Source organism: Lepisosteus oculatus, chromosome 3 (assembly GCF_040954835.1).
Source record: "Lepisosteus oculatus isolate fLepOcu1 chromosome 3, fLepOcu1.hap2, whole genome shotgun sequence".
Classification (NCBI taxonomy): Eukaryota; Metazoa; Chordata; class Actinopteri; order Semionotiformes; family Lepisosteidae; genus Lepisosteus; species Lepisosteus oculatus.
Window position 1 is genome coordinate 14,627,070 of NC_090698.1, and position 22,193 is coordinate 14,649,262.

Here is a 22,193-nt window from a genome sequence, read left to right on the forward strand (position 1 = left end):
CAGAGTACCAACTTCAAAAACACGGTTGAGCAATCTGATACATACTGTACTTCCACAGCCCTTTGTGGAAGTGCTGCCTTTTCTACATTTTACATGTACTTTGATATTGTTTCTGCCTGTGTTCCCTGATTTGTGTATCACTATTAATTCCGATGTCCACTTTACTTTGGTTTATTTTGTCAATGTCTTTGAGGATTTTGGATATTTGGATCCGGTCTCCTCATAGTCATCTCTGCTAGGTACTGTACCTACAAGAGAGTGTGTTGGAATGTCTTAACTAGAGATGCAAGCTAGAAATGTAGACAAAATTACAAACTACCAAACCAAAAACCACCTCAAGTGATTGATGCTTTTATAAAACAAAGAAAATGCAGATACTGTATTTCAAAGCTGTTTACTCACTAACCTTCTTCAACAAATGCTCTTTTTTTAAAATAAAAGTTTAGTGAAATAATTTCTGGATCTATTTGTTTGCTCAATCAATGATAATCAATGTAAAAAAGTTTACAGATATTAACCAAGTAATTTCTTTTTAATCAATCAATTTTCTGAACTGTAATTCACAAAGGTAAAACAAAACGCTATGAGTTTTAATGTTTTCACTTTTTAGGTTTTAGACCTTATTTACTCTTGCTAAATGTTGTTATAGGCCATCTCAACATGCAATTCTTCCTAAAATCTGAGTTAGAGCAGTAAGAAAAAAGTCTCAAGCCAGGATATTAATATCAAACAGACTGTATCAGCTTGCAGTTGTCATCTTTAAAAAGCTGAACAACACATTTAGGTTGAAGTTGATTTTATTAACAGGAACATTAAATGTGTAATCAGATCAAGCTGTTTCAATAATATTCTGTTGGCTTTTGGCAAGAAGGGTTTTGTCTTGCTCTCTCTGTGCCTTGACTATCACCCTGCTAACAGTTGATTGAAGACTTTGTTTCAGAAGTTTCTCACTGCTTTCTGCCAAAGTGCAACTGATGAGCTTTGTTCCGAAATTCAAAGTCCTTCAGTTTTCAGGAACCTCCTGTTTTTGGCAGGACGATGTGGAGAATACAGCCAATACTGTACTTGATTCCTAACTGGCAATGATATATTTTTCTCTACATATGAAATACAGTAACATCAGTGCATATTGGGAGGAAATCGGAGCACCTGGGGGAAACACAGGGAAGAACGTGCAAATTCCATGCAGATAGCACCCCTGGTTTGGAATTGTACTGGGGGTTATTTAGTTAAGAATTTATCTCCCAGTCATCAGCACAGTGAGGCACCAATGCTATCCATTGCACCACCATGCTGCCCACAATACCAGCATATGGATACAATCATGTGTATTGGAATCTACACAGGAACACCCTTCATGTGTATTGGAATCTACATGTGGACCACAGTGTGTGTTGGAATGTCTTAGCTTCCCCAAACTCTATCTTTTTACTCATATACAGTATTTAGTAAAGGTATAAGGAAACTACATAGATAAAAATGAATGCAAATGCAATAAGAGATCTCAATTACATATAAAAGAAATATTTAAAATTCTGCTCAAATTACTGCTAACAACATTTTCTGCATAATGGCTATGATCCATAGCATGAATAACAACACATTGCACAGCCTATATTCAGATACTGTACATTACAGTTCTTAAAATAAAAAAAGTTCTTGAAGTTTAGTCATTCACTGCACTGAGCTCATTTAAGCCATTTCCATGAGATTGAAACAGTTACTTAAAGCAGTCTCCAAAATTTACTGTCATGGCCATCAAGGAATGAATTTCAGCCTAGTTTCTTACTGTATATAGCTTTGTTTCAAACTCATTGGAATTAAACAAAAGAAAATATTTCAAACAAGGCTTCTCTCCTCTCAGTGGGTCTCCTAAAGTCACTACATTGCAGAATGTGTTGCATCTGCAAGGAATTTGTCTCCTAGTCATCTTCTCAAGCAGTTACTGTTTCTGTTCAGGGAACAGGTATCACCTTCAAATTTCACTGCCGGCTGAGAGGAGAAAAAAGCTTGAGACTGCTGCTGTATGCATTTAGCATCCATCTCAATCCGCTGTCTCGGTCTCTTGGTTCATGATCACATCTCTTAAAGGCTTCACCAGGTGTCTAAGAATACAATCGCAATTCAGATAAATTAAAAATGTGGCTGCTCCTTAAACCATGTACTGTGAAGCAAATGTGCAAATTCAAACTAAAATGAGAATCTGGAAAATGGCAGTGGTGTGAGTATTAAAAAGTTGTAATTCTGTTACACTTGAAGTCTTATTTCTGCTTGACTCTCAAGCTGTAACACACTGTTCCTTTGACTGCACTTTCTTGCACAACACATGTTGTAAATCCCAATACTCTAATTTAACATGGCTCGACTTTGCCTGTTCAAATGGATTCTATGGCATGAGTGTTACACTATTTCTGTAAGCAGATAGATGTCCCTATAAAGGCCAGCTTAAATTCATCCTGTCAAACAAAGGTTCAAAGCAGTTTTGTGCAGAGCTACATGTACACTGCAGGATGCAAAGGAACAAGTAAATGTTTATTCCATGCTGAAAAGGGAAGGAAAGAAACACAACGTTTCGGCTGTGGGGCCTTCTTCGGGTGACAAGCCTTCATACTCAAAGAAGCCAATATGTTGTGTTTCTTTTCTTCTCTTTTCAGCCTGGAATGAACCTTTACTTGTTCCTTTGCAGCCTACACATCCTGACGCAGCTGCCTATGTACTGTATACTGCAGGATGTTCTTCTTTTGGGTTGTAACCCCTGCAGAAGTCTGCATCACTTTAAAAATTGGATCAAATCAAAAGTAGCCAAAGAAAGTATGTGACCTTGAGGAACTAATTAAAGGGCTTGCTGAAAAAATGTAGGTTAGCTGTCCCCTGCTGAAGCAACAGCACTCAGGTGGTTTATTCTGGGGTAATTTGCTTATCAACACATACAGGTATATAAAACAGAACGCAGCCACTGAAGCACCTGTCTTTCTTCACAAAATAGAAAATCCCTCTATGCAGACTAATAAAGTATAAATTGATTAAATTGAATTTAATGTGCACTGTAGCTGAATCCTGCATGGCCCACTGCAATGATAGGATTTCTTATAATAATCATGCGCTTGCTTAGTAGGTCAGTTCCACTAGCTTCAGCACCAAATGCATATGTTCGCCAACAAACTACTGTACATGGTTAGAAAAAGATGGAATAAAGTACCAGCAATATTGGTATATTTTGTTTTGGATGAATACCAGCTGGACTTGCCATTACAGAAGCAAATTTAGAACCTATTATATAAATGTCTTTATCCTGGCAAATTGCAGGAGATAAGGCCTGAAAAACTGTTTAGAAATATGTACACGGACAGGGACTAAGCCAAGTATTACAATCAACTTTATAGGCCAGTCAGTAAATTTCCACATGGAAATCACAAACAGGAATGGGAAAATACATACTCCAGCACATTGTTTTGCCAGTCCAACTGTCCTATTGCTTATTAGGTTGAATGTCCAAACACAAGTTTTTTCATATTGTTCAATACATACTGTAGGTCAGGAAACTGAAGCATCACAAGCTTGGCTAACAAAAGAAAGTAACAATTTCATATATTTTGGTGATTGTCTCCTAGAGAGTTGTAATACATACTTGTTAAGTTCAAATCTTATATCTTATATCTTAAAATACATTGGCAGTATTTACAAATTAATATCTAATTATGGCAAATTGAGAAGTATTTCCCTTTCTTTGTACTGTACATATACAGTATTTTAGAAAAGTGTGGAATCACTCAGCTCACTACTATGTACCATTCTACCAGCAAGGGAAGGGGAGGACAATGCCTGCTTTCCTCCTCAATGCACACTGTTAAGTCATTCACAATCTTCCATACTTCAAGTTAGGACAAAGAATTATCCTTGTTTTAAGTGACAACTCATGTGATGTGGATTTTATTTCCCACATAAGTATGTTAAACCATTAAAATTTTGATGAGCCTCACACACACAAAAAATCCTTAATATAAAAAAAAACTCTAGACTAATGTCCGCAATGCAGGAAAATAAAGAGCTACAATAGGTCTATGAATTCCACTGTGCTACACTTACCACCTTGAATGTCCTGAATGAGGAAGCAGGAGTCAAATGAAAATATCAGACTCTCATTTAATATGAAAAACACATTTATTTGCCAACAAAATTCTAATATTTCTTTTTTGGATTCTAGCCATACAGTATATTGGTTTTTTACATGTGTATTATATTTTGCGAAAGTTACCTTGTTTGTACGGTGCTGTTCCTCCAAGCTACTTGAAGGAAGCTATGCCTCTTAGGAGTTAACAGTTAAGCCCTCTAGAGCTGTTTTACTGTTTTGTGCATTCCCAGCTGGCCTAAGCTTGTCCAAGGTGTTTTGAGTGCTGGTGTTGCTCATGTATCTTACATGTGGTACATATACAGTAGCAACATGAAAGGAGACAGGGATCTTAGCTAATTAGGGGTCTTGGTTAATTCCATAAGGCTGACTTACAGTAACTGCCTAACTTTCTGATCTTGTTTACACCTTATATGGTAACAAACGTAATGAGTTACTGTACTTACTGACCAATCATGCAGTGAATGTGTGTTCCTTGTATTGATATTTTGTTCATCTTCAAGAATAAACACCCCATTTGTGTTAAGGGGAAGTAAATCAGTTTAAGTATTGTGCAAAAATATGTAGTTATGGATTTCTCTGTATGACATGCACTATTAAATTAGTTCATTTTTGGTTAAACACTTACAGTACATTCTTTTTTCTCTGCTGTTAATGTTGAGTTAAATTTTACAAAATAAATGTATACATACAGTACCTGACATTAGTACACATCAGGGGGGAGGGTTGTGCTGAACACACTATGTAAAATGAAGCTGTGCTAAAGTAAGGGCAGATTTTTATCTTCACTTGACTAAATACTATAAGCAACTATTGGCTGCTACAGTATATTAATTTTTGTTAGCTGTCTCTAGAGAGATTTACAGTATATGCCCAGAGAAGATTCTGCAATTTGTTGTGGAAGTCTTGAGATATACTGTAGTACATGTGTATGTTTGTCTTCTACATCGAATGATGGTGTTACAACCATACTGTACCTATTTCTGCTGTATTGGAAGTTTATTTTTTCTAAGTAAAAGACCTATGACTTAAAAATATCAATTTTTCTGCTGGGACAGCACTTTTTTCATCTGCCCTAACTACTGGGTCATATTCTTCACAATGACCCCAGCTAATATTGTGTGAAGCTCACTTGCACTTGGAAAAAGCTACACTGCACTTAGCTGGGAAGTGCTGAATTCTGGACCATAAGAGCAGAATTCTTTGCTGAGACATTCAGGGTGTTATTTTGACTTGAACTACGCACATGTGCCTTATTTTACACAGCCCCTACATAAAGAGGAATAATTCTGTATTACCTGTTGTGAAACATTTAAGCTGCTTTTTACAATACTTGTCAAGTTCCAAAGAGCACAGACAGTTTACTTCATGTCAAGACAGTGCTGTAAAGTGTCAATAATGGCCTATGCTGCACCATTAACTTTAGAAATTGGATCAGAATACTACAAAAAGCTACAGTATCATCAGAATATACTGTAAAAGCATATCTGATAAATGTGCAAAAATATTGAATAAAAAAGACTGGTGAATAGCAGAAAAAGAAATATGGTATGCATATTTGTTTGTGACCCACCCAAAGAAGGATCCACAGTTGAAACTTTCTTTCTTTCTTCTCTTTTCAGCATGGAATAAACCTTTACATACTGAAGCAGCTACCCATCTGAAAAAGAAACTAGCTACGGTATGTAGATGTTTTCTATTTGTCTGGGTAATTTGTGAATAATAAAATTTCTAATGTAGAATGCTTTATAAAATTAAAGCATTTGTGATCCCCTGTTCTTTAAGAAAAATTATCTCAGCTCCTCCAACATGAACGTTAGATCTAAAAGCTAAGACATCTAATACTACAATGACAACAAAAAGAAAATTATGTGAATATAAAGCTTAATAAAACAGACATCCTGACTCCTTTAACCTTACTGACAAGAAGGATTAAGTCTGTTGTTAGATAGTTTGCATGCATATTTGTTTGTTACAATCACTTGTATACAGAGGTGCCACAGTTTTAGAGGTTCTAAGTTGAAAAACAATGGCAATAAGATCAGTCAGCCGGCTTATTCTGGATGAGTTAATATCATACTGTAAGTCTATTCACTGTCAGGAGGATTCTTAGTCTATTAATTGTGATCAGCGACACAAGAAAACATTCTAGGTAGCACTGAACAAAAAATGTCTGTTTAAATTTGGCATCCATAATTAAATGACTAAAGATAAATTATTTTCTATAATGGATGATTTCAGTAATGTAAGATGCTTTACTTCTTCTCCTTCATAAAAGTTAGTTAAAATGAAGATCTACAAGGGTAAGAGTACAGTACACCCTACTTTGTTTCTTACGCTCATTGTAATCGACTTTGATAAACCAGGAAGGCATTTAGATACCATAACACATGACAATGTTTGTGCAATTCCAAAAATTAGAACCTAGGTACACTCAGGTGTTTTAAAGGGATGGGTGCATGTCACGATCTGGTAAATCTCTGAATAAAAGTTTTATTTTGCTGACTCAGTGCCTACCCATTATATCTCATTAGTCCCATGCCCAGGAAGGGGCTGTGAATTGATTGACAGTATAACTTAATTTCCAAGGCGTCAAAGTGGCTTTTAATAATGCAAGGTTCAAATGAAAGCACATTCTGAGCATGTGCCTTTTAACACATACACAAGAGAGCAAATATTAAAGCATTGTTCAGTCACACAGAATGAATACAAATGTAAGAAACTCCATTTTTAAATTAGTCAGGTTCCTTATACAGTAGGTTCGTGGCACCTACAGAAAACAGGAAGTCAAACCATTTCCCTGCTACCTACCCAGCAATTTGTTTTATTTCATCCTTTAAATGGATAAATCAACTGAATAAACTGTTATTTGCAGTGGTGACTTGGATAGTATCCATTTATACAAAACAGAGCATTTGTTGAACAAAGCTTTCTCAAACATACAACATTTGCATCCCATGGAGAATTTAATCATACTGTATAACCCCACTGTCCAGAGTGCTTTCCACAACTCCACACTGCTTTTGATTCTATTCTTTTGATATCAGGCCAGTAAATACCAAAAGCAGAAGCTCACAACCTTGCTGTGCCTATGTTACAGTACTTCAGTATGGATTCTGGAGATTAATATTTATTGGAGCATTTTAAATCTCTTCATTTAAAAATACGCTGGTAATTCAATATGACAGACAGACTCATCACTGCATTGTCTCCATCCAGAAAATTAAAAGTTTAGCTTAATAGTGCGATACATTCAGATTCCTTGTTCTGACAAATTGCAGCAGATTGCAAATTCTCAATCAAAATTCTCTTCTGTGAGTGTTATTTTCCCACAACTGCACTATTAATAACAGGACAGAACAGTAGTATGTGAAGAGAGTGAAGGATAGAGAAAGATATCAGAAGAAAAATTGCATGAGAAGCAAACTTGTAGTCAGGGCCGGCCAAGGTAAAGGCTAACTAGTCGACTGCCTAGGCCCGAGGCCACCAGGGGGCCCCCTCAATGTGCGACACAACATATTTTCAATCTGCATGTTCAATTGCGAGCGAAAATTCCATATAGCGACTCTTTCCTTTTCTGCTTTGGATTATCCTAATGGAAGCCCAGTCAAAAAAATGACAAATCATAATCGAGTATGTAATGTTTCTGAAGTGCAGAAAAGAAAATCGAGATAGGTGATCTCAAAACAGATAGCTAATCAAGTCATTGTAATCATGCACAATATGCGTAATAAAGTAATAATTTGTATTTCATTTGGTTTTGAGTCTATCAGACCACTAGCGAACAGCAGACATGACAAAATTTTAAAGATAGTGTAACGCATATGGCCGACAGGTACTGTGTAAGAGCCAGCTTACCAGATAGGTGACGTCGCCGCCCTTCCCTGTGATAGCAGGACTACAGCTAGTGGGCTGTGGAGAGATCTCTCTTTAGCTCACTGGGCTGGGTCCCTGTTGAGTGACGCGGGAGTCCCGGGGGTTCGATCCCCCGACGGTGGGGGGCCGACCTAATGCGGCAAGGGCGCCCGCCTGAGCCCCGGTTGCGTTACAATAGAAATGTAGACTACTGGAGGAGGTTTACAAAAAGTTCACTGATTCACGATTCCCAGAATTGTACACATGCCTTGTGGATCGCCTGGCTAAAATCTGCGCTGTCCGGCCAAATAATAAAAGCGCGATAAGCAATTGTGAAGTATAAATGACTTTTAAGCAATTATACGTAATCAGCATTAAAGCATTAAATGTTTTCTTTTTGGTTTCTCCTGTATTTCATTAAATGGGGAGTACTGTGAACTTCGGATTCCAATCTCCCAGTGACAGCGGAAGGAGCAAAGGTGAACTTTTCAGAGCTCAAGTTGATTAAAACAAACCCGAGGTCGAAAATCTAGGCAAGCTGATTTATACTGTAGATTTTTTTTTAAAAAAATGTTCCATCTGTCCATTTTATTTAATTTCATGTTTATTTGCGCAATTCTTTTCTACAAAAGTTTCAATGCAGTAATTTTAAAGTTGGAAGTAGCAGAGATCCTGTTATCATTATTGGTATTAATGCTCCTTTTTATTACTTTCAATGTTAAAATGTCATCTTTGTAAAATATGTGCCTTGTGTTCTTTTTTATAAGTTATGTGTTCTTCAAAGCTGGTTGATAAAAGATTTCTAGTTATATAATTATTTTTATAGTTCTAGTTTAGAGTTTCTATAGAAACTATAGTTTCTAGTTATAGTTTTATACAGTACAGTAGATCCATAGCCCCACCATGTCTGATACAGTGGTATTGACTACACTGGGATTATGGGGATTTCCATCTCTAGCTTCCTTTATTAGTTTTTGATTGGAACGGTAAAACCTTATCTATTCCAAGTTTTGAGCTATTTCTAAATATTTAAATTGTTTTTGTTTTCCAAAATAAAGCTTGAGCGTTGTGCACTGTAAGGGTGTCATTTTGTTTTTAAAAGCCTGTGGTTGTTGGCAGTCGAGAGAAAATCTGCCTCCACTAGGGACACAGGGGCATTTTGTTTGTGTGGCAGTCATCATCAACAAAGTTGGTGGACTGCTTCATCATACAGTATCTAAAGACACCCTGTATGTTAAAATGGATTAAACTGCTGTCTTGTCTGGCAGAAGTCCTTCCAGGCGCACACTTTCCAATCTGACCACTAGCTTTCTACTGGAGTGCTGTCCAGGGCATACACTGCCTTGCGTCCATTGCTTCCTGGGAGAGGCTCCAGGTCCCCTGCAACCCTGAATTAGATGCAACAGTTAGGAAATCGATGGACGTTGTACTGACTCTTGAAGATATTGTCTAAAGCAGAAAAAATAGGTCAAGTATTTCTAGTCCAGAGTAACCATACAGTAAGCCATGTTTACCAGGAGTGTGGCAAAGAGGTCAAAGGTTGACTTGTTTTATGTTCAGTCATCACAGCCATTGTGCTTGTGGTTTTGCTGTTCAGATAGCCTCTTTTGCAAAGACTAATTCTCAACTTTTGCTTCAGTTCACATTTGTATTTTCACAAGTAACCAAATGGGAATATCTCATAATTACATGACACTAAACACTCTACTATGTTGTATGATAAGAATGGAGCTAGCTCTAAATTGTACAGGAAGCTATGCCAGGAAATGAAGAAAGTAAGGTTTGGGGTGATGTATGCCTGCTTCTTATTTATTTTTATCTGAACTCTTGCAGCAGAAGTCTGAACAAGCTGTACGCGTGAGATAACATGTCTAGACACCAGACCATTACAATCAATCCTTTTTTTATTCCTTTATTTTTCCGGGTAAGTCAATTGAGAACTAATTCTCTTCTACAATGATGACCTGGAGAGCCCTCTGTAACACCAGGGTGTTTATTTGCTGGAGAAATCTGTGTGAATATCTTCCTCAAGGGTACAACAGTGTTCCACCTGGGATTTCAACCTACACCCTGAGGTCAGGAATTCACATCCCTGAACAAACGTTCAGATTGGTGTTTTAAATGGTCATAATCCTTAACGAAAACAAATGTAATCTATTGCTGAGCCTTGCCGAAGATTATAATTGTAGAACAAGAAGTGAACAATAACTCTCAAAAGACAAAAAAAGATTAAAATCTTAAGGTCCAAAGGAAAGTAAGCCCAAGACATGTGGGAACATTTGTTGTGTCAGTAAACCAAGCCAAAGAATCCACAAGACAGGAGACTTTGATGTGTGCTCCTGTCCTAGGAAGGTGCAAGTTGTTAATGATGCCATATCCAGAAATTGACAAAGCACCAAAGGTGTGGATACATCAACTTTGAAAACCAAGCTTCACAATATCCTTACTGTGCTTCCATTTTTCAGTGACTTTGGCACTTTGGTGAGCCAAGGCAGGACAACACCCTGGACAAGCCACAAATCTATGTCGTGATTTTAAAATCTTTAAAAAAATAATTGCAGCATTTTAAAGTATTACTTAGCTGTTTTTTATTTTGATAACTGGAGATGTGAATGCCAAAATGTGATCGGTATAAAGCAATTGTTTCTGCATCTCCACCCCATCTTTACCCTTGCAGTGGCTCCCTGGCTCATTCCTCATGACCAGAGGAAGGTCCTGACAGCCTCATCCTCATGGACAAGCTGCCATTTCCTCATCCAGGTGACTTACAACCAGATACATTTCAATGTTTCTTATCTACTTTGCACTACTGTACTTAGAGTTTGCCTGAAATACAACTTTTAAAAACTGAGTTGATCGGTAACTTAATTGGACCAGTTTGACACTTTTAAGAAAGGTTTCAGCTGCTGATGACTTGAAAACCCTAGAAAGTTGCTGGATTCTGGCTGTTCACCTGTGTGGAAAATAATTTAGTTCTGAAATCTGCCTTGTATCTTCTGATTGTACTGCATTAGCTTAACCTCCTCTGTAAAATACTACAGATTATACTGTACTAGCACAGTTACTACACAGTGTAACTTCTTTAAATTATGTTGCATATCTAAACATGACTATTCCCTATTTATTAGCAAAGCTAGACACATGAATCACTAAGTTAAGATGGGTGGTAGTCACAGGAGACTAGAAAGTAACAAAGGGCGTTCTATTAATGTACTGTACAGGAGATAAGGTTTAATTAAAACAATCTTTATAAAAGTTCTCACTTTCATTCACAAATCCAGACTCAACTGTCCAAAGTCTTAAAAAGAGATGGAGGGACAAGGTGAATAGTCAACAGCATTTGTTAAGAAGAAACAAACTTGTTTATTCTGGCTAAGACAGAAGTTATGTCTCCTTAGCAGACCACCACCTGAGACTAATTTTGCCACTGCAGTACTTAATGCATAAATGTATTTTCAGACATAACAGAAGTTATTTACGAGATGCATCTGTGCAAATGAAGTACAAAACATAAACTACATAGTCTGGAACATGCGTGATTTTGGTACTGACAAGAAGTCACTACCTTTTCTGTTTATTGCCTATGTTTTATGATCAAAACAAAGAGGGGCAAAAGCTGTAATAATTACAAAGATAGTTAAGCCATGGCCATTTTGTCTCTTACAAGACATTCATTTTGAATGAATTCATAGAAGTACTGCAGCAAAGCAAGCAAACTCATATAGAAGTGGTGTTACACACCACCTACTGTAGATAAGATCTACTGAACTCTGATCTGTAAGATCTACATTGGATCTTTGACACTGCAGGGCAGTTCTGAAAGGGGAGATCTTGAAATGAGGGTTTACTTGGATGTCACAGGGGTTGTTCCATAATAGTGCACACATGTCCAGTGGGTTAATATCTGTCAGAGAATTGTGGATTTGATGGAGGCTCTGACATGGACCACTGGACAGTCACGTTGATGAATGCTAAACAGGATCACCCCTCCAAAAAACTTGTGGTAGAGGAATGATCATCTAAAAATGGCACAGCGAGCAGAGAAGGAATAAGAGTACAATTACCTGCATCAGATTAAGACAATTTGAATTAGGATACACCATGCAAAAATCAAGGGGTGGAATTTAAGAGAAGGTACTATATGAACAATAGCAGACCCATTCCAATTATTCTCTATTCTATGGGTTTGTAAGAAAGCAGAAATGTTTTCTGAACTAAATCTGAACTAAATGTTCTGTGTGTTTTGCATGCAGTCTTTGTAGGTCTGAGGCACGTAGAGAGTTGTAGACAGCATTAAGTCAAATCAGCATTGCAAAGTAAGATAAGATAAGATAAGATCACTTTATTGGCCATATACAATTTCTTTTATTAGGAATTTGTCTTTTCACATACCCTAACTTGCTCTCCATGAGACACACAGATAGGGAGAGAAGCTTGGGGTTAGAACGCAGGGTCAGCCATTTATACGGAACCCCTGGAGCAGTTGGGGTTAAGGGCCTTGCCCAGGGGCCCAATGAAATAAGATTCCTTTGCCAGCCATGTGATACACACCGGCAACCTTCCAGCCACAGGCACAGATCCTTAGCCACAGGGATACTACACCGCCCCCCAAGAGGCACCGCACCGCAAGTATGTCCTGGTTCTCTGCCTTCTTCAAAATATAGACAGTTCATCCAGCCTCAACCTCTGCTGTTCAGCATCTATTTTCAAATCTAGAGTTGGTCAATTTTCAGAAGCAAAAAGTGGGTAGGGGAGATAAAATTTTCTGTTTTCACCATGTTATATTATGTGCTTCATAACATGGTAACCTACTGTACAAACTCAAGCACAATCAAAAGGAAACTCCTTCTCCTACGGGAGAGAAATCACATAAACATAACTCTTTGAATTGGGCTAAAAAATAAAAGCAAAAAAAGTTATACTGTATGTATACATTTTGCACAAGATCTCAGTCATTTCTGGAATTTAAAAACATGAAAATGTCACTTTAGGCAGGAAGAAGAGAAGAAGGATTTATGCTAAATCTTGTTCTTAATCTTGGTGCCCCCCACCTTGAAAAAAATCTGTTGCTGGCAATGCTCAAAAATCTCTCATGAATTTATGTGGATATTCGGCAGAAGGAGCTGGAAGCAGTTTGAGAAATTACATGATTCTGAGTGATTACAGCTGTCATTATTTTCTCCCATCTTATTTTAAAACCCTTCCAAACCAAAGTGTGTCATTTATTCTTCCAGTAACTACCAGAATGATAGCATGTGCCACAGTTAGAGGCTGCTATTTTAGTACTAGGTCATTGTTTTCAGGGCTAAGTTAAAGTATCTTTGTGTGCAGGAAATGACTTTGAGATTTTATTGTATGAAATTGTAAGCTTCAGTTCTTAACATGGACCTTACAGAACTACACTGTGATTTGGCTCTTAGAACACTAGAACAATTTCCTTCTTTTGAATTTATTGTAGTTCACAGTGCTTTGTCTTATTAAAAGCACTATGAAATTGATCCTACTGTATTCTTATAACATGTTACAAAATATTAAAACCAAACATTTTTTTCTTCATTTTGGAACATATTTGTGAATGTCTGATATCTGTCAACTGTTAATTCTATAATATACCCAATGCCATCTACTTTTTTGTACACTTTTTGAAATTGTTTGCTCAAAAGCACCTAAAGACATTACCGTAACCCCCCTGGACATGAAGTTTACATCAGATGGATAAGAATTTGAAAAGTGTTTTTCATGCTTAATAAAGCTTAATAAAAAGAGTGCATTGCTAGAGCTCCTGACACTTTGAGCACAGCCATTGTTCCCTTGAGCTCAAGTGCATGTGACACCATTAATCAGTGTCTTGAGGTTTTCAAACCCTGTTATACAACAACTAGAGTAATTTATTCATAAAAGAAAGTCCACACTGCTCCACCCCTGCAGGGTGCTCCAGTGTGTGCTACCTTCCCTACAGCGCAAAAATGACAGTAGAGTTAAAAATGGAACACTTTCATCCTATGAGTCAGTAAATCAAACTGCAGAGAGCATCGGTCCTAATTAATAAATAAGTTATGAACCCTATAAGGAGAAAGAAAGCACTATACAAAATGATTAAAAAGAAAAGTGGATGCTGTTAAAGAACATGCATAAAATACATTGCAAGCACAGGTCAAAGGGCTGTTGAATGGGCCAAGAGTGAGATTCAGTAGAAACACATATTAAAAAGGATAAATATATATTAAAAAGGTAAACATTTAGTTGATGAAATGGAAATATCCTACAAATGTACTTAAGGTAACAAGAGATGTTACTCATAGGCCATTAACAAGACTCTTCTACCAGTTACTCAAGACAAGACTAATACCAATTGAATGGAAAATTACTACTGTAGTAAACTACAGAATCATCCCTAATGTAATAGGATTGTAGGAGAGCGTAAACATGAAAATAGAAAATGTAAGTCTTTCTTAACTAAATTGGTAGAGTTTTTGAGCAAGTAACACCATTAATTTTGTCACAGCCCCCACTAATCAGATACAAGCCCCTGCCACTTTCTGTAAACATATTGTAGGCGTGCAAGCTAATTATCCAACCACTTCCCTCGTCCTGCAGCACACCTCCCGACAACCCACTGCTTAAGGTCGCCTCACCTGCACTTCCATGCTCAGTATTGGGTTTACCTCTCCGAGCTACCATAGAACGGCTCTAAAACTCTTCACCTTTTGAACTTCAGAATACTTGACCTACGCACCCCCTCGACCACAATTCTTCTCTATGCGTTTAGTACTCTCGGCTTTCACTACCTATCTCTAACCCAGCCTCAAATCAACGACCAAGAACTGCATGGGTTCCTACTTTCTTTTTGTGGCTAACAGCTTTATCAGTATACTGAGCCGCACAAACGGACCCCGCGGGCTACAATACCATCCACTCCATTTTGGCTCAACATTTGCACGGCCTGGTCCAGCTCCACACCACCCTCCAGCAGCTCGCGGACCATGTCACCCCTACAGTTGCCCCAGCAGCAACGCCGACACCTGTGCCCCCCAGACTGCCACCTCTGCCCATCCCGGGACAAGTTTGATGGCAACCCCTCAAGATGCCGAGGCTTTCTGACCCAGTGCTGGATCGCCTTCCAAATGCACCCCGAGCATTTCGCCACCTCGAGAGAGAAAATTGCCTTTGTAGTCTCGCTCCTGACCAGGCAAGCTCTGGACTGGACGGCTCCACTCCTGGCAAAAGTGACATAACAAATTTCATACAGAGCATACAGTATGTTACAGTTTATTTAATTATTTTTTTCTGAAAGCTTTTGATACATTTCCACATAAATCCTAAAATCTGAAAGCAGCAGACAAAGTGCAGAAATTCAACCCAACAGACTTTTTTAGAATTAACAGTGAAATGCAAACCAGAGTACAAACGGAATATATTTTGAATTGCACTTAAAATTAAGAACAGTAGGCATTTGTTTACAAAAGGGATGTGAGAGTATGGGACACGCTACCCATCCAAGTTGTTAAAGCCGATAACCTGGATTTGTTTTAAAAATGGTTCAAAATTTTCTAGCCAAACCTATATACAGTAACTACTGTGAAACATTGTACGTTGTACATTACATTTAACAGCATCCAGTTGATATTTTATTTTCCAGAAGCCAACTGGGACATTCAAAAGATTCTCAAAAAAGGGGGGCAGTCAGCAGAGTGTTAATATTTAAATGCTCTTAGGTGTGGGTTGCTCTTGTGCTTTGTAATGTACTCTGGTTTACCATCCTGTAGGGACCACAATCATAGACTACAGGGCAAGCACTGTTATCAAACAGTTACTGTCTGTGTGAGGACAAACTATGCTGGAAGAGACAGCCGGACATCGGCTGAAACATCAAGCAGCATTATTAAACAAACTGTAGACCGGGATTAATATAAAGGGTTTCTCAGGGATGCTATCAGCACCATGCATCGCTCCTTCAATGTATAATCAGAAGCTACAACATCTGCCCAGGCATGGGTGACCCTCCTTTGCCCTTTGTATCCATTATTCAGCAGGAGTCACATGGAACAATGGGATGGGCCAAGCCCACATGGAAATGCCATAGAAGTGGCAGAAGTACAGTATAAATATTTTATGTTCACACAAACATGGATGAGAAAAACTATTTCTGAAAGTTAGAAGCCTTGAATGTACTTATGATGCAAATTGAGCTACCAGTAGGAAGTTTAATGTCAAGCAAAGACGATGATTTTTTTTTTCCTGTGGGGATGCGTTTTTAGAAAAAAAATGGATGAAATGCTCCCACAGCTGTTGATTTAGAATTTAGTTCTCCTCATGTTCAGTTCATTTCCTTTTCACATGCACTACAAAAGGAGAACTTATGAATGATTGAAATATACTTTGAACCATTGGGGCAATACAAGGGTTAAAAATCCTTCAGGATACTAAGCTTCCCAGTTTCTGTGAAGCTGCCAATGCTTTACCTAGACTGCACATTAGGCGATTGCATGGGCATGTAAATTGCAAATTCTGATTTGGTATGGCCAATCTGGAGGGGAAAAAAAAGTAAAATTCCTTAATGAAGAATAAAATGACAGAGATTGTACAGCAATTTGATCCTACACTTCACTGGGTGTGTTGTGGAAAAGGATCAGTGACTCTAGGTCTAAGGAGCATTTAGTATAATCTTTTTTTTTCCAGTTTGAAAAATGCAGAAGACTGCAAAACAGAAATGTTAAAGGCCCTAGTAATAGCTGTAGGCCACCAAGTTTAGATTCAAAGAGAGTATTATATTTTATAAAGAGATTAGAAATGTATGTAACAAGAAAGATAATATATTAACGGGGGATTTCAATGCTCCTAACATAGAATGAGAATACCCAGCAGGGAATTCTGCTAATGAATTTGAAATAAGATGGTGAATTACTGCTTTACTATCCAATTACTCCACAAAATCCAGAAGAAGTGGTGCTTGTCAAGATTCAGTGTTCTCAAATAACAAAGATGGGACCAGGAGGGGAGATTCTGAAAACATGTTCAAACCTGCAGAGAAGAGCAAGTTCGTTTTGCAAGTCAAACTGTCTAGAAATTGTAGGCCCAATTGAGTTTAACCGATAAAATAAGAAATGAAGGAAGAAAGTACTAACCTTAAAGGCACGAGTAATTTAAAGTGCAAACAAAAAACAAATCAGGCACAAAAAATGTAGACAGGTAAAGAAGCAGTGCTTCTGTTGTAACAGAATATAAAAGGAATGAGATACTAAGTGATGATATGGATTCAAAGGCATAAGAAGAAGAGAACTTAATGATTATATTATACAGGTGCTTACTAATATTTTTTATTTTACAAATACATATTTTCCCCAGGGATGAAATCTCAGAACATTATAATGAAAGATAATATATTAATGGGGAATTTCAATGTTCCTAACAAGAATCCCAGAGAATTCTAAAGTTCAAAACTAGGGCTTTTTCTAGGGCTTTTCCAAATACCCACTGGTTTCAGTAAGTGGTTTCTGATCGCTCTATAGTTTTTGAGTGTGAAACACTTTTGAAAGAAATGTGCAGCCAGGTTTTGCATCTTACTTTATCTAGTAAAGTTCTGAAGTCAAGTGAGTGATATATATGCCGTAAAGGCTCAGGAAATAAAACAATTCATCTCACAGATGAATTTTTTATTCATTCTTTTTTCATATTCTGCTCACTGAAACCCTTTTGCCCCTTTCTGCAACAATTCCATCTGCCTGGCACATCTTTGCCCAGCATGCTTCACAGGAGAGCGCAGTTTTGGTATTCAAATGTACTGTACATGATTCCTTTTCTGATGCGAAACATATTTGTTTTAACATACCCAGTCAAGTCTAGAAGAAATCCTTTTGGTAAAAAATGCTGGAGTGATATCTACATATCAGAAGGTTGCACAGATTCCTGCACTGACTTTTAAATAATTTAGCCTGAAGTACAGTATTATTTAAACATCTAATGTTATGAAAATATCTTTTTTGTTGCTGAACTTCTTTCATTTCGTACAAGGGTGTCCTGTTGTAAATTTATAATTGCAAATTGACTTTGTTTTTGGTGTTACACCACCAGACTGATCTCAATTCAACCTGACACTTTCCTTCACTCCTGCAGTGAACTAGGAGAATGCGAACTAGAGCAAACACCAACTACTGAGACATGTACTATACCATCAGAAGAAGCCTTTTTTGTGCATGTATACAGGGAACATAATTTTCTGGTGCCAATTCCTGGATGGATATACAAATATTCTTCATTTATACAGTTTGCTGTACACCCTTATACACTATTAACCCTTTAGACAACAGAGTTATCACCTTGTAGCCTGGCCTTGTTGGGTCTCAAATGCTAAGCAAGACTGTGACTGGCCAGTACTGGGATGGCAAACAATTAAGGAAATCCTGTAAACAGTATTTTTAAACAGAAGAAAGGAGGTAAGATCTTGGCCACTTCAGTTTTCCTACACATAAATACCTGCCCTGCTTAGCATCTCCTGTGCACTTTTTTATCGCACCTTCTTCTTCCACCCCAGGTACACCCTCACAGCAGCTCCCTTGCTCATTCCTCGGGAAGATATGGTGTGCTCTCGGACAGGCTGCCATTTCCTCAGCCAGGTGAGTTACGCCAAAGTAACTATTAATTCCCTAGGAATAACAACACCCAAGAATTAAGTGTATTGAAAGTTTCATGGAGTGTTTAAGTCATAATAAATTTGGCTTAACTCGCTTGGCCGTAGGATGAGGGGGTTGGGACCCCCATGCAGAGTGAGGAGTGAACAAGGAACACCTACTGAGATGGGGTGGAGGAAGGATGCAAAAGACATATGCAAAGGATAGACAGGATTCTGTATAGTATTTATAATGTTCAGGTGAGGAAATGACATCAGGATTGATTCAAACAAAATTAAAAATGACTGACAGTTGCGGCGAATTGATTTGGCTGTTGTCATCCCTGCCGAACATAAAATTAACTTATAAATTCCATTATGTTTGTTTCTATGGTGCATCAACTAGGATTTAGACAAACTACTGAAGTGGTGTTGTTGGACCTGTAGGTGCAAACTTCCTCTGTGCCAGAATGTCCAATCCAATGCCCAGGATGGTGATCAGAGAGTCTGGCTTGTAGGAGGCATCATGTTTTGGATGAAATGTTAAACCGAGATGCTGACTGGTTATTCAAAATCCCATATCACTGCTCAGAAGAGTAGTGTTGTTAAACTTTGTGTCCCTTTTGAATTCCACTCTAAAGCTGAATAATTTGCCCTTCGCAATGCTCCCCTTTAATTCAATGAGCAGTTTCTCAGTGCTCCACCTCCTCTGATATATAGTATGGTGGGACCGCAGAATGGCTGCCATATGTCACCCAGGTAGGGCTGCACTTCGGTGATGGGTAAAGCAATTCCTGTCCTATAAGTAAGGTGCTTTAGAAGTGCAGGAATTAATAGAATTCTGCCTCTTGATCCCTGTGTCTTTCCCAAGAAATCCAAGTACATCAAAGATACAGACTTCAGTATTCTATAAACCTCGGGACTCATTGCTGGTTTGAAGCTGTTAATAAAAAAATCTTAATCCCGGTTTAAAGTGGTTTTAAACCCAGATACAGTTCAGTTCTATTATGAATAACATTTATTCAAGAGTCAAGCAGCTAATACTTTGCCAATTATTCATGCCATTTAGACCAGAGTCAGACAGCAAAAAATGAAGCTATCATCTCATGCTACATTTTATGTTTTTATAATATTGTCTAGATGATGATTTATAGTTTTATGCTGACATCTTCTACCAACCTTAAACCCATTATGTCTTACAGCAAATACATTGAAAGATTGTATTTCACTGAGTCTGGTTTGTTGTTATTAAAATGTTTTGTCTACTGATTGTGGCAAATGAAAGAAACAGGAAGCTCTGTGTGAGACAAACACGATGTGTCCGAGTGTTCCTTTATCATATCTACTTTTTTACCACATTACTGTGTGAAAAATGCCATATTCAAGAAATAAAATATTATTTATAAATATTATTATTAAAATATTATTTTATTTTCAGCATGGAATAAACCCGTTTCCTGTTCCTAAAATATAATTTATATCCAAATATCCACCATATTGATGCTTTCTCACTCTGTAAATTTAAAATACCCTCAAAATACAAAGCAACTTTTTATGGTCAGTTTGTGAGAAAAATACATCAAACTAACCAATAGCACATTTATGCATGATAAAGTGAATACAGTTCTGTGGGCAGGGTCTGTTCTGCCTCCCAGGCACAGATGCAAATTCCCCCATTACTCTCCTAACACCTCCCTCAGGCAACCAAATTAATTTTCCAAACGTCTCACCCAAAACATCACACTTATCCTGGTGAGAAACATTAACCATAGAAAGTTGATGTACTCTCAAACCTAGACAGCACACTTCAGTGTAACAAGCATCTGGGCTTTTCCAGAAAAAAGGTTCTGGAAAGTATGATAAAGATGTGATGAGTTCTCGCTTGCAAAATAATATCACTACCAATTCTTATGACTGCAGCATATTTAAAAACACTGGTAATTAATTCCATGATAGGAAATATAAAAGGCTTAATGTTAATTGTTTCTGCTCAATGGACTCCCCAGACCTCAGCAAACTCTGCAGTGAAGTTAGAAGTGTTTACTTTTCTAAGTGTCACAAATTTTATCTAAAAATGTTTCATTCATCCAAAGCTGTAACAATATTTTGAGACATCTCCATATGACATCTCCATAGAGTTTGCCATAAGATGGCTCATCTATTTCATTTGGTTTTTCAGTAGATAATACTGTAGATCCAAGGATCTCATCAAATTGTTTTGTGAAAGAAGCCAGGGTTTTGGCTTCAACAACATGACTGAGTAGTGTGTTTTTTCCACAGCCCCACAACCCTTTGTGTAAAGTAGCTCCTTCTGTTCTCAGCTTTAAAAGCAAATGTATATGCTTTTCGCTTGTGTTCTCCAGGTTAATTTTGCCAAAGCCTTTGAGGATTTTGAAAACTCAAAGTAAAAGGCTCAACAAAGATTTGCTAGACCATTCTATCTCTTCATGGAAGTGGTTCTGATGTGAAACCCAATGAATGATATCCGAGGCTTGTCTTGTCTGGAGGACTCTGAGTGATTTGGAATGAGTTATGAATGTACAGAGCGCTGCTTCTCCTGAACTGCACTTTGAGCACTGCCTCTCTGAGTGTCTGAATGAGGCTGGATCTGCATGCACCTGCTCCTGAGTATGTCAGTCTCTGTTAATAGATGGAGATGGAGCATTGCTCCTTTTCTGTGTCCCATTCATTGAATTATTCAAATACACGGAAAAACAATGAGAAAATGTCTTCTGAAACCCCTCACTTAGATATCTTCTTTTAAAACTGATCAATTTCTGTTGATTAAGATTGAGGTTTATTCTGTATTAATGGTACATTAATGTGAATTAATGTGTACAAAAGTGTGAACTAACCCAGAGGCATCAGTATGCTTTAATCACTTTTGTTTGACCCATCATCCCCTTAACCAAGGGCCTTTAACAGTAGAAGACCTTTTTTTGCTGGCAGCGAAGAATTTCAAAATTTTGCACACAAAAAAACAGAACGATGGGTACTAGAAAATCTCCTTTCATAACAAAGAGTTACAAACGTGTAGAAAGATAACTAACCTGCACTGACCAAAACTAAATACGATAGAATCATAGTATAGAGGAAAATATTGAGCTCTGATGACCTAACTGCCTGTGCTTGCAATCTTATGATCATATTAAACCAAACACAAAGGTATATTTAATATATTTTCATCTTATGCCACATTATTGATGAGAGATCCTCTTGATAAAGCATTGAATACTTCCTTAAAGTTCGCCACACTCTACATGAATTTCATGGTTAGATTTCTGAATACTGCTGTTGGGTTAGCTTGTCTAGTGGTTTATGAAGAAATTCATATCTGAAAACATTTACTGCTGGATTTATATTTTTGATGCTCATCATTTCTTATTCGGATAACCTGTCTGCTCAAGTGAACCAGATAATTTAAAAACAAAGGTGCCTGCTGCCAGAGAAATCACACGCTAAATTCAGAGGGTTTTTTAATGACACATCTTCAGATCACTGTCATTAAGACTTTAAATTGTTTTACTGTTGGAAACAGAGAAAAGAAATGTCTTCAGGACATTCACACGTTCAGGCAGCTAATTTATTTATGTGGCAGCAAAG

At 37.6% G+C, this 22,193-nt stretch overlaps 1 long non-coding RNA gene across 1 annotated transcript in view; it reads left to right on the plus strand.

Annotated features, from left to right (window-relative positions):
* LOC138237684 (uncharacterized) overlaps nucleotides 1-18,593 on the plus strand; it is a 110,054-nt gene extending 91,461 nt beyond the window's left edge. Inside the window, exons 2-3 of the long non-coding RNA XR_011189037.1 lie at nucleotides 5,752-5,810; nucleotides 18,516-18,593. This is a non-coding gene — a long non-coding RNA (uncharacterized lncRNA). The remainder of the gene's footprint in view (nucleotides 1-5,751; nucleotides 5,811-18,515) is intronic.
* The last annotated feature ends 3,600 nt before the right edge of the window (nucleotides 18,594-22,193 follow it).